This window comes from Argentina silus (assembly GCF_951799395.1).
Source record: "Argentina silus genome assembly, chromosome: 22".
Lineage (NCBI taxonomy): Eukaryota > Metazoa > Chordata > Actinopteri > Argentiniformes > Argentinidae > Argentina > Argentina silus.
In genome coordinates this window covers 10,223,380-10,237,074 of record NC_139676.1, presented here as the reverse complement: position 1 = coordinate 10,237,074, position 13,695 = coordinate 10,223,380, and the positions used below count along the sequence as shown (strand labels likewise).

At 48.3% G+C, this 13,695-nt stretch overlaps 1 protein-coding gene across 2 annotated transcripts in view; it reads right to left on the bottom strand.

Annotated features, from left to right (window-relative positions):
• Nucleotides 1-11,174, bottom strand: part of prr36a (proline rich 36a) — a 30,759-nt gene extending 19,585 nt beyond the window's left edge. For both annotated transcript variants that reach the window (XR_014554878.1, XM_083693951.1), the window contains exon 1: nucleotides 10,910-11,174. The gene's annotated coding sequence lies outside the window, so the exon portion shown is untranslated. The remainder of the gene's footprint in view (nucleotides 1-10,909) is intronic.
• Nucleotides 11,175-13,695: the final 2,521 nt, after the last annotated feature.

Genomic DNA, 13,695 nt, shown 5'->3' with positions numbered 1-13,695 from the left:
TTCAGAGGGTTCTGCCTTCTGTCCCTGACAGCTCAAGTCTCTCAAACGAGAACTCTAAACAGGCCCGGCACCTCAAAGCAGCTAAAGCCCAGTTACTCATTAACACAGATGTACCACAGCAGCACACTGTGTTCCAGACTCCCTCGACAGTTTGACACGTTTTGACCCATTTCACTGTTGACAGAACAAATCTTCAACTGTCAAGACAGTGTGGCCTTGCCTGTGTGTGTAAGACGAAAGGCTTATGAACTAACAAACAACCACTTGTGGGAACACTGAAGAACTAGTTAGGTTGGTCCCGATAGCTAACAATAACATCCCCCCTCTCTCTAAACACACACCTCCCCAAACCCCTAATCTCTTGCTCCAAACCAACGGTCTGACCTGTAATTCAAGCAGAGAGGACAAACAAATGCATTCAGAGCTGCTTTCCCTGGGTCTCCACCTCCTTCTTCTCCTCCTCCTCCTCGCTTCAGGCAGGCTGTTCCTCTCCTTTCTTCCTCCTTCCACAGATCTGCACTCAGCGAGAGAGAGAGAGGGGAGGCCGGAGAAGAGAGCCCAGCCCCGGCTGTCCCGAGGAGTCTCATACTGCTAATGGCTAAGCTAGCTCTGCCAGCGCTAGTCCTCTACACTGACAGAGACTAGGGGCTACCAAAAGTTCATACACTTCTATTTCAAGCCCTTGGGAGAGGCATTATCCAATCAATTATCATCAATCTATCACGGTACCCGGGAGGAGCAACAAGCTTAACCTAACTCCATTAGTAAATTGGTCACTAATATCCCTTGACAATAACCCAAGTCTTACTCAACGCAGTGTTTTCAAGAGTCCTGCTGACGGGAGTGAGAGGAAGTTGGCTGCGTTTCTTACACGAGCGGTGATGAGGTGACAGGTTGGGGTTAGTGGATAGCGTGATGAGGGACATTCACAGTGAGGGAAGACTGCCAGGCGATTCGGACGTCAGTGCCAGAAGGCTGGGGAGGAGAGGAGAGGCGGATTAACGCATCCCTCGGTCCATGTTTGGGACCGCTTAGGGGTGGGGTGGGGGCAGGAGGATCAAAGGGAATATTTCGCCCAGAGGCAGACTGGCACAGGCTTTCGCTGCCCTCCATGGCTGTTAATGCCCAGGGCTTACCAAACTGCAGCCTGCGTCACATTCCCCATGGGCCCAACCAGTAGGCACGCCAGGACAGGGGAGCATCATCATCATCATCACCGACACACCAGTCAACTGTCACTGGGGAGGGCATGGAGGGAGGGGCACCATCAAAGAGACACAGACAAGACTCCTTTTCCCCCAAAGAGACGAGTCACGGATTTTTGCAATCTCATTGAAAGATTAGATATTAGAAAAATAAATCAAGACAGTTGCACGCCATATTACTCAGACAATCAATGCACCACAGGCAGCGTACAACGCCTTAATCAGATGAATATAGATTTGTCAGTGTCTGAAAGGGCGACGCCCAACAGCGGCAGAGTAGATGGCGTGCCCGATAGGGATGAAGAGCCTCATGATGAAAAGCCTCATGCATTTTGATGAAATATATGAGAGCCATTGTGCTGCTCTGCCCCGAGCGACATTTGCATAACAAATGCCAGTTCAGAAAGGCCACCATATTCAACACGCAGCATACCTCCTTGCAGCAAGCGCAGATAGCGCTAATATCACACAATTAGCTCCGTACCCCTGGCAACAATACGCCACAATGTGTTGGCAGTATGCAAATTCATAAGCTGTTGGGGATGGTTCCCCCCCCCCCCCCGTGCTGATTGACAACACAGTAGCTAGCTGGGTAGCCTGCTACTCACTGGTAGCAGCGACATCATATTCTATGTGTGTGTGTGTGTGTGTGTGTGTGTGTGTGTGTGTGTATTAATTCCGCCATCATAAGCTTGTTAGGGGTGGCTGTCTAGACGAAGGACCTCTGCTTGCCCCCAGCCCCCCCCCCCCCCCCACTCTGTTAAGAGATTGTCTGCGATGCATCTTCTGACGGACACACACACACACAGTGACGCAGCTCCCTCTTCTCAAGGCAGTTTAATTACATTTGTCTACTACAGTATCATCCTACTAGCCCTCTCCCGCTCGAGCCAGACAGACAGGCACACAAACACACACACAACTAAATGGGTCATTTTTAATGCTTGGTTAATACAGATCGGGAGGGATTAAGCTACATTGAGAGCAGGGTTGGACCGCAGGGCAGGACTGCAGGGACAGTAAGAGACAGTTGAGAGACTTTGAGCCTGGAGGCGGATGTTACTTATGCCAGCTTCATAATGCCATCCACATTCCTAATATAGACAACAAATGGCTGGGATCAACGTGAACTCATCTCAATATCGGACCACTTTTAAGATTTGAAAAACATCTGACTCAATTTGATTCTGGAGTGAACTGTCCCTTTAAGAAAGCAGAGTCCTGTGAAGAGAGAGAGAGAGAGAGAGAGAGTGTGGGGGGGGGGGGAAATAAGCAAAAGTGGTCATTTCAAAGACAAATCTGCTATAAATGAGGCCCTTCTCCTTGGGGCCAGTGTGCAGGAATGCCTAGTGTCTGTCGGAACAGCCCTGAGAGTCTGTGAGCACGGCCATTCCTGTCCACACATTCCTACTCTGCCCCAGGCTCCACTGGCGTGGCTATTAACAGCTGTCAGAGGAAGGGTGTGTGTGTGTGGCAGTGTGTGTGCGTGTTAGTGTATGCAAGAGAGAGAGAATGAGTGTGTGTACGAAAGTCAATGGTGTGTGTACTAAAGTATGTGTGTGTGTGCGTGTGTGTACGAGAGTGCAGGGGGCACGTCTGTCATTTCCTGCATTCTTCTGATTCCACTATGCTAGAGTGCACTGACACTCCTTGTATCATCTTCATCTCATTACCAATAAAATGACAGACGGCACTCCCGTTTCCAGCCCGCTCTGCCAACACATGAACCCCCTGACCAACCTCTCCTTGACCGAGTCCAATGGATTGAGCGTGGAGCACACTGCAGGCCAGACTGGCTGGTGTCTTTCCTTCACGGTAGACTATGGTGGAAACAGAGCTGTATAGAGCCATGGGGCCTCTCCTGACTCAGTGTCTATTCATTAATAGAGTGACTGGGCTGTCAGAGAAAGGACCCCGCTATCTGTAGGCCTCAGACCGCAGGAAACACAGGCCTCATTCACACAGCCTTTCTGTGTGTGTGTGTGTGTGTGTGTAATGGGAAAATAGGGGTGTGAGTCTGGGGAGTGAGAGAGAGAGCGCGAGCCAGACAGAGAGAGAGAGAGAGAGAGAGAGAGAGAGAGAGAGAGAGAGAGAGGAAAGAGAAGTCGAGTATCGGCCAGAGGAGGGGCTGATGGGAGAGGACGGGGGTTTCCTACATAGCAGGGCGAGCAGCTCAGGCAGGATGTTGAGGAGAGTGCATTCAATGGTCAAGTTCAACAACCACCATCCTGTGACAAACAGCCCACGTTTATCTACCCAGATCGATAACATGCAGAGAAACAGCGTTTAACCACATCAACATGCTATGGTGATCTTATAATTCGGCTAAGCAGACCCGCACAGAACCTGTCTCTTCAACTCCACCCACTCTCCCTTAAAAGTAAAACACAAGGGCAGGTATTTATTTATCCCACCGCAAGATAAGCTAACCGTAGAAACACTTTCCTGTAGGCGCAGAACGAGGAAATGGCTTCTGCAGGGAGAGCCAGAAAAACTGGCCTATCCACGTCCTCCTGACATTCAAAAAGAGGGAGTTAATGTTTAGCAAAAAGAGCTGAAGGAGAGACAGAGAGGAGGAGGAGGAGGAGGGGTGAATTAACTGTTGGGAGGAGGGGAGGGGACCTGTGGAGGATGGGGTGAGCTGTGTGTGTGTGTGTGTGTGTCTGTTACTGCGTCTGACCATACAAGGCAGTGTTGCCGTTTCTGCTGCATCACCGCTGAGCAGTCAGTACACACGGCACGCAGAGAGAGAGAGAGATCCAATCTCTTGATGAAAAAAACACACACACACACACAGTCGTTTCTCACAGCAGGGTGACAGGAATGGCTCAGCTGAGCATATGAGCCCAGCAGGGCTCAGTTATAAAGAAGCCCAGTTCAATGGCTGACTCAGAGCTCTGGGCTGGAGGAGATGCCTTCACACTAACTCACGCTGGTCACAGACCTGATGAGGCTCCGGCTCTCAGACAATTAAATGCTGTATAAAGCTTCGGGTATATCTGGCAAAATCCTCAGGACAAATTGTCCGACCAATGTGACAGTTTAACCCAGGGGGGTTTAAAAAAAAATAAAAAAAAATAAAAAAAAGATATTATAAATATCATAAATTAAATATTATATATGAGATATAATATGAAATATTATATATTATATATTTCTGACAGGAAGAAAAAAAGAGGAGGGCCTAGCAAAATAGGTTTGACAGGAAGGAATACACTCGTATGAGTGGAGAAAGAGTACGAGGGAAACATTGGCGGGACAAAGGATGTACAGCGGAGTCACGGCCTGAGTTTACTCAACTGGATTTGTTGTTTTGGAGTTGTTGTTTTTTTGAAGATCTATAGCGAAGTCAAGCCCACAATCTCTTACAATAGTTGAGTGGACTCCTAGGCATGCACAGACGAACGAGTTATTCATATACTCAACACACGTATATATATATAGATATAGATATAGATATATAGGAGGGCCCATAGTTTTTCAAAAGCCAGGGGTGTGTGTGTGTGCCACACCTCCACAGAGGGCCAAACAGTTTGCATCACAACACTCTCTAAAATCTCCACAGCCGCATTCCGCAGCACGCTGCACAAGAAGCAGGAAACCAAACACACAAAGACAAAAAAACAGCCTCGATCCAAAGCATTCCTTTCGGGACACGAGTGAGGGAGGGGGGGGGGGGGGTGAGGACTGGGAGCGGACAGAATTCTTTCTCACAGTCACTTGACAATAACAAAAACAGACTATGGTGAGCGCACACACACACCTCTCCCAGTGAAGCCATGCACCGCTGCTCTCTCCCACACACCCTATGGTGGCGGGCTATTGAGCGTGACCCGAGGACGAGGGCATGGTGGTGCTCTCCTATGGCCATGAGGACAGCACCCCCCCCCCCCCCCCCCAGAGAGGATAGCTTACTGACCTCTCCACCTCCATTCAAACACAACCACTATGGGGCAACAGAACTAAGACGGGATTGAATTACACAGTGGGAATGTGGGCTTCGTCTTCTTCAAGTGCTGTGTGAAGCCCTTCATCTGTAGACCGATGCACTGGAAGCCAGGGAGACTTTCACTCTGTTGAATGACTCAATGAATGTGTAACGCTTTGGAATATGGATTTACACGTCTTTACAGGCATTACATGGGAATTCCCATTATAACTTTCATGATCAGCATCATTGGCAAGGCATGTATGCAATGCTGATCCGATGTGTCTGGGGGTATGGGGGTGGGGGGGGGGTGCGCAATCCAGAGAATGCCAAAACAACCCTGAGATAGCCCCTCCCCTCACTGCGCATCCCCTGCCCTGTGTTGTGCATGGGGTGCAAGGCGGGGGGGGGGGTCTTCCAGAGGCTCCGCCCATTGGGGAATTAGTGCAGGACAGAGCTCGTTAACTCTAGACAAAGACTGACGCTAATCCAGCATGATCTGCCTGTCCACCGTACCGTCCCCTTGTCCTGGACAACACACGAGGCTACTCAGCCACTGAGGGGTAACACAAGGACAGAGGGGCACTGCCAACCATAGTGTCGGGAAATACCACAGATTCTTATTATGCTAAGCTATTCCTGCTAACCTATTCATTGGGCTGGGCTGGACATTTGACATGTGCTAATGCTAATCAATCAATCCCATAGGGGAACATTCATTGAGCATGTGCTAAGTGGCGCTAAGCCACTCAATGAGAGGATGTGTGGAGCAGGTGCTAAATAGTGCTACAGGATAAGTGGATGCTAGCCAGTTCGCCTTAGGGGGGGGGGGGGGGAAATCAGAGAGGGGGATGGGCTAGTCTATTTGCCGGAGGGAGAGTGGCACAATCTGTCCCAAAACTGGACCAGCTTCAAACAAGCACTGGACCAGCTTCAAACAAGCACTGGGCCAGGTCCCATGAGGACAGGGGTGAGAGATGCCGGAGGGAGGTGTGTGTGTGTGTGTGTGTGCGCTTGTTTCTGTGTCTGTTTAAGGTGTGGTGTCAGTCTGTGTCTATGGCGCGTGTCTATTGCAACCTTGGTAGTTTGAGGATTAGGGTGGGGTAGTGACAGGTCCCATTGTCTGCCCCTGTGCCCACCGAACCCCCTTGGCGATGTCATGGGGGGGGGTATGGATTAGACAGAGCATGAGGACAGGGGAGCAGGTGGCGAGTTCAGAGAGTCCCCCCCCCCCAAAAAAATAAATAAAAATAATAATAATAATATCTGGTTGCAGCACAATTGTCTACCCTTACTCTCAAAGTGCGTGCCCTTCTTTTTAAAATGATGTATGAACACGGGCACACTCCAGAGAGTGTCGAAAATTGGGACACAGCACCACCAGAGAACGACCAGCAGGGACACCGGATAGGCAGTAGAGGAATGGAGGGATAAAGGACGGATGGATGGATAGAGGGATGGAAGGAGGCCAGGGCTGACATCAGTGTGATGGCCCCGGTGGGGCCACTCCGCACGAAGAGAGACAATACTGGAAACTAGGCGCCTCGGGGCCAGATCAGTTACCAGGGCTTAAGAGTGGCCAGGGTGAGGCCAGGACAGATGGACAGTGATCCCCCTACGCTCGCCAGCCACGCCCGTGTGTGTACGTACAAACACACACACACGGGGGGGTGGGTAGGCTCCATTACTCAACAAACAGCAGGTCTGGCTTACTCATCGTTTGATCAGCAGGTGGGCCAGGAGATGAAAACAGGATGCGTCACGAAACCAAAACAAACAAACACACTACTGTTCCCTGTTCCACCACAGGAGGCACTCAAATTCACCTTCTAAAACCTACATCACGCCGTAACCCTGTTACGCCATCAAACCCCAATAGTCCTAACACGCCACGTTCAAATAACACAACCAGATCGGGCTACTGGGAAGGACAGCTTGAATACATTTAAAAAACATCTCTCATAGGAAAAAAAAATTAAAATACAGGGGGATTAATAGTTATTTGGTCTGGCATTTTAAATGCCATACAAAAGTCAAATGGAGACAACCAAAAACCGGCCATGAATGTGCTGAACAACACTTTTGATAATTACAGTGTGCATAGCCTGCTTTTCACAAGAGCAGCCACAGAGAGGCTAAAAGTGGTATCCATTGCTTCATCTTAATACGAGAGGGAGGGGGAGAGACTGCCAAGGCCCCGACCGCAGTGAGGAGAGCTACAGAACCACAACGGCACACAACCGTCCCATAGGACAGAGAGGACCACCACTGCCAAACTGGAGATGCCGTGGAAACCACCGGGAGAATGATGAAACGTGCAGCAACGTTGTAGAAATGTGACAGAAACAGATGTACATGACAGCATAGGATACAGTTCAGCTTGGACGGGGTGATTTAACGCTCTTTGTTAGGGTAGATAATAGCTAGGCTGTCCTGTGTGTGTGTGTGTGTGTGTAACAGAAAGAGTGTGTGTGTGTGTAAGAAAGTGTATCATCAGCTCACAATGCAGAGAGCGAAGGAAATGGATTTGAACCCTGTGACCTTGACATGCCATATAATGACCTCCACAGCTGTTGCCACGGTGCTTTCACATGAGCCAACAATAACCAGAGCTAATGGGGGTGTGGTGGTGGGGGGGTATTAGCAACCATAAAACGACCACCAACTGCCATTTTCCAAAAAAAAAGGGTCTCATTAACGTTTGAGGAAACACGGTCACCACATGCCAAGAACAACAACATCATCGATTAGCTTTGCTTCATGACCTCATGAATAAATCGGGCAACATTTTCCACTGTGCACCATTGTCGTCATCCTGTGTCTTTGTGTTGATGCCGCCAACGCCCAAAACACCATCACTTGGATCACGTGGTGGAAGACATTTCACTGAATGCCAACCGGAGAGCCTGTAACCACAGTCACGCACCGTGTCACTGAGTGTCACTGTCATCTGACCCGCAAGAGTTTTCCACTGTGGCGTGCATTTTACGATGAGGTCGTGGCAATCACTTAACAATGCTATGCAGAGTTCGCCGGCCACCTGCATTTTCACTGACGGTCACCCCTGAAATAACCGGCAACTGCAAGCTGCCTCAAAAGGTTCCATGCTGACTCACAATGGGAGATTATAGAGGAGGAAAACTTTGAAGTGCACCAGAGGAGTGCATTAACATTCCAGGAACACCAGTAGACCTACAGTAAGTGCAGGTTGATGGTGGCCCAATAACTAACCCTGGTCTAGGGTCAGTTTTTGCCTCCAATAGTCTCCAGAATGAAAGGTCACCGGGTCCGTTTTACTGATGCTGACATTCTACTGATGCTTTAACTCATTCGGTGTCATGGGTGCAGATACGGGCCCATTCTCCCAACGTTCCGAGGGAGTGCCGAGGGAGCATACGAGTTCTAGAACCCTGTGACACCAAATGAGGTACCCTCTACTTGGACCTCTCCACCAATCAGGTAGGAGACAGGAGAGGTGGCCATATCCCAAACGTTCTACTTGCCCTCTGACCCAGGGTCAACGTACCCAGCCCCAAAGCCCATCCTTCACCATCAGAGGGGAAAACTAAAAACTGACTAGTGTTTACGGGCAGCTTCACCCGGCTCCATCTGAACCTAGTGTGGCTGTCAAGAGCCCTGGCCGGTTGGGAGCCTCTGTGAGAAACTGTGATAACCTCAGTGAGCACACTCACTGTGAGGGAGTGGCTAGCTGAGAAGTCTAGGAAAAGAACACAGATTATCACACTCTGTAAGCGGATGTAACACGCCCCGCCCCCCCCCCCCCCCCCCCGAAACAACAAAACCACTCAATCAACACCCTTTCTACTACGAAGATAGAGAGAACTAAACAAATACATGGGGGGAAAGTCGGGCTAGAACACGATTAGTCAATATCTCTGGAAATAGGGACAAGGTGTCCCTCAATGCATCATGTCACTGACAGCTGATCTTATGCAAGACTGAAAAGAAAAACACATCTGTTAGGCTCATTTCGGGACAATGAGTCTGCAGTTTCATTACTAGAGGTCTGCTGTTTGCTATTCTACAATTGCGTTTCTATCATTCAGTTAAGTTATTCAATACAGTAATCGATGCATGTCATTGAATAAGCCCGTCACAGCATAACTGATGACTTAGACCGAAAGAAAATCATCTTCCAGCTGGTGGACTGGTCTGGCACTCATGAATCAAATCATCAATCATTTGATATACTTCAACGTTCACACCCACATCTGACAGGCCTATGGTCCTATAGCAGGGGAGGCTTGTGGCGGTAGAAATCGGAGGACGGGCTCACTAATGTCTGCAAGGAAATCAGGAATGGTATGAACCATGTGGTTGGCACCATTCCCTATTCTGTTCCATGCATTACAATGAGCCCGTCCTCGAATTTCTACCTCCACCAGCCTCCACTGTCCTACAGTCCTAAAAAGAATCTGCGATTACAATTATATAATAGGCTAGTTAGTCAGACAACATTTGGGTCGGCCTGAACGGTCCACTTCAACAGTTCAGGGTTTCATATGGGATACAGCGCTTGATCACAGACAGGCGTTCGCAAGACTGCACCCCTCAGAAATGCACCGGTTATGTAATGTGCTTTTGGAGCCAAAATCCGGATGACAGAATATCGCTGGGATCTGCAGAAGAAGCGGTCTGATGCTTCTGAGAGCTCCCTATATCTCTCCCTCGCGCTCTCTCTCCATCTCCTTGTCTTGCCTTGTCTGTTGTCATCGATGATATCACTCGCTCGTGTGTGTGTGTGATGAGAAAACAGAGACAGTGATAAGAATCTTGGTGGATAGAATCTACCAGACATCTCCAGACTTGGAGACGGGCGCGAAGGGTGAAAGAGAGACATTCCCGTTTCCAATGTGACCCTACATGCTATGGCTTCAAGAAGTCACAACAAATCTGCATGCCACTGCCTACCAAACAAATGCTGATTGTCCTCATTTGCTGGATGATGTATGCGAATGGACCTTTAGGTGTTGATTTCCTGTGCGATTCCGCAACGCTACCAACAACAAGTAAAATGATCTGCATGTGGTGGCCTAATTTCGATGGGTGGGGGGGGGCGTCATGAGCCTAATCAATGACTATTGATGTAGCCCTATCGATGATGAGCTCGCTTCACCACCTGCTCCACAAAACGTAGGCCTATAGGGCAGCTTAGTGGCGATCGAAAGAGCACTTAGCAGAGCTGAAACCTCCAGGACACAATCATGAACGCTAAATTACCCACAGTTTTGCAGTAGCCATTTGGAGCCCTCTCGCTTTCAGAACAATGGGAGTCTGCGTTGGGTGTTGAGGAATGAACGAACGAAGGCGAGGTGTGTTCGGTATTGAGGCTATTCATCACATTGGCGTATATCTATTAATTGAAGGTAGCCTACCCGAAGCCTATGGTCTACATTTTTAGGGTGTCCGCCATGCGCCCATAATATGGCACAGCGCTAGTTTGTGCAAGAAAACCACCACATGCTTGCCTTGAAACCACCGCCCAATTCGTCCGTGATGTAGCGATACTACCGTTAAATTCAGACAGAAACTGGGCAACGGGCAATAGCCTAGGAATAAGCCGACTACAACATATTTATAATTTCATGGGCTGTTGGGAAAACGCAGAAGCCATTATTTGGGCAGCAAAGCGCGTGTAACCTACAACACAATATAAACAAAAGACGCAGAGGGTTGATGATGGCAACAATGTTACGAAGAAGTTAGTTATTTTGAGACGTTTGAGCTCGGCTATAGTGCAACAATTCACACTTACCTTCAGAATGTCGAGGCACGCTTCGCAGCGTTCTACCAAATTCTTGCAGAGACGAGTCGCCTGCTCCCTCGCTGGATAGAACTAGACTGAATATGTTACAACGTATAACTGTAGAGGCCAAACAATAGCCCATGCAGCCCTCTTTTCTGCTAGCCTTCACACCAATTCACAGGCAGCGGCGGCCGTGAAATGTTCAAACGGCGTGCGTCCGTCCGTCTGTATCCAGTCCCGTTCTGTAGCCGACGGCAGACGCTACCTCTCCGCTCGAGATGAGGACTCGAATGAAGGGGGAGGTTACCACATAGTAGCGCGGGGGTGAAATTGAAGGAGATGCATGACCAAAAAAATTATATATTTTTTTACGGCAATGGGCCAATCAAGTACATGGGCTGAGGTTTATTCAAAGCAGGACTGATGTCATATTCAAAACCACCGCCCCTCCTTTTTCTTTCGTGCTGGGTTGAAAGTCCTTGCCCTCTTAGGCCTCATCCGTCACCCCCACCCACTAATATCCTCCGTGTATGAAGATCCAAAATCCAGCTGCATGGCTAATATTTAAACAGTAGTCTACACAGGATACCTTAACCTCGACAAAAACGTGATTTGGAGGTATGACTACGCGAGACTACGGATACCTTTATGGCCCAGTCAAGTCAACATCAATTAAACGTACACACTGTGGAAAGGCTTAGCTTGGTGTCTCGGTTCTCAAAACTATTTTAATGCAATTGACAATTTATTGTTGACAATGGAAAAGTAGGGGACGTATTTATTCAAACGAGAAAAAAACATTGTTAATCTTCCCGGTCGAGATTTTATCATAAATTTGCATGAAATAAATCAGCAAATGGAGATTATGAAGAAAGCAATACAGTCTCTGTTCAGCATGGTACAGCCTGCCCTGCCCTGCCCTGCTCACAATGGGAGTGTACGCTTTTCTCTCTTCCTACAGCTCAGCTGCAGCTGCAGGCTTTACAATAGGAATCAATGAAAAAGGAGAGAAAACATAGAAAGACTGTGAGATTGACAGAAAGAGTATATGAATGGAGGCTGAATGGGCTAAGAAATGTGACATCAACCAGTTTGTCTGTTTTACAGAGAGGGAAAAAAACAAGAGAGAGGAAAGAAGAAGAGAGAGACAAAGAGGAGAGGATGAAAAAAGTCCTTCCTTCGGTAAAGACGAAGAAACCATGTCAGAGCAGAATTGTGTGTGCGCGCGCGCATGCGCGTGTGTGTGTGAGTGAGCAATGTGTTTCTGTGTGTGTGTGTGTGTCCTTCACCTCATTAAAGTCTCTGTGTGGAAGTGGATGAGTCATCCCATCCGTCTGTCTGACCTCTCTCTCCCAGCTATTCACAGGGTTCTGCCAATTGTTTCATCCGCTGTCTGTCAGTCTTTCCAATCTTCTAGGGGGAATTTCCCCCAGACAAGCAGAACCAGGGGCCTCTCCTTCAACCCTTCTATAGCTTTTCATACCGGGCTTTATAAGGTGGGGTTTTTTTTGTAAACACAATCTGAGCTCCATCACTGGATCATTACTAAACCTATTAAATCCTGTTACTTCCTTCCAGGCCCACCCACTGCTTGCTCTGTAATGTTGTCCTACATGGGTGTGGCTCAGTAATATATATATGTGTGTGTGTGTGTGTGTGTGTGTATAGGTCTCTATATCAAAGCCTGTGGTAGTGGAAGTGGGATTCTATGCACCTGTTTGGCTTGTTTGTCTCCCTGTCTTCTAGTGTGGTCTAGTCTGGTCCCACCAGTCTGCCAAAACACTACCCCATAGGCTACACACTTTGCTACCAGCTGCACATGCTGCCCACGGCACTAAGCAAACAACCAAACAAGCCCGCCCACATACACACACACACACACACACACAGTCTTGTGATTTAACTCAGTTGTGCGCCTTCTTCTGTAACACAAACTGTTTTGTGTTGTTTAACTTTTTCAATTGTTAAGTCATTGGTAATTTGGTTAACTACATTTTCTGAGTAGCTTCCCCAACATTGGGCCCAAAGCACAAACACCACCTTTGACACACTGGCACCGAGGGACGAAAAGCAAATGTAGGTACAAACCACAATGTCTCTCACACACACACACACACACACACACACACACACACACACACACACACACACACACACACACACACACACACACACATATATATTGACAAAAGACTACACCTTCTATCAACATCATTCACTCTGTCTAGTCTGTGTGCAGTGATTACAACAAGCAAAGAAACAAACAATAGAAACGGATCATGCCCTACGACAATCTCTCCTACGACCTCACAGTGCACTACTACTTCTCCTGTGTGTAGGCCTGCTGAACAAAACACACACACGCAGACAAGCAGGCAAGCATGCACGCACACACATACGCATACGCACACCCACACACACACACACATACTTGAGTCATTGAGATGGCCATCAGCCATCAGCCAACAGAACAGCAGAAGGCTGGGCCGGGCCAGGATGGAAGACTACATAATGTATGATTGTATTAGGTTCAGTAGACAGGAGGTAAGACTGTGCTACATCAGCTGCCAAACACTGTAGGAACCTGCATCAGTTCACCGTATCTGACTGAAAAAAAACACGCAGCTGCACAATTTTCTGCTTTAGAGTGTGCTGTGTTTGAGTCCAAGCACTCCTACTTGCATTCATGTGAAAATGTATAGATTTATTTACATATTCTATCTCTTTCACCCTTCTCTTCCACTAAGCATGTCAATCCCGTTGTTTTGGTCTGTCAGTAAACCGTCAAGAACCAC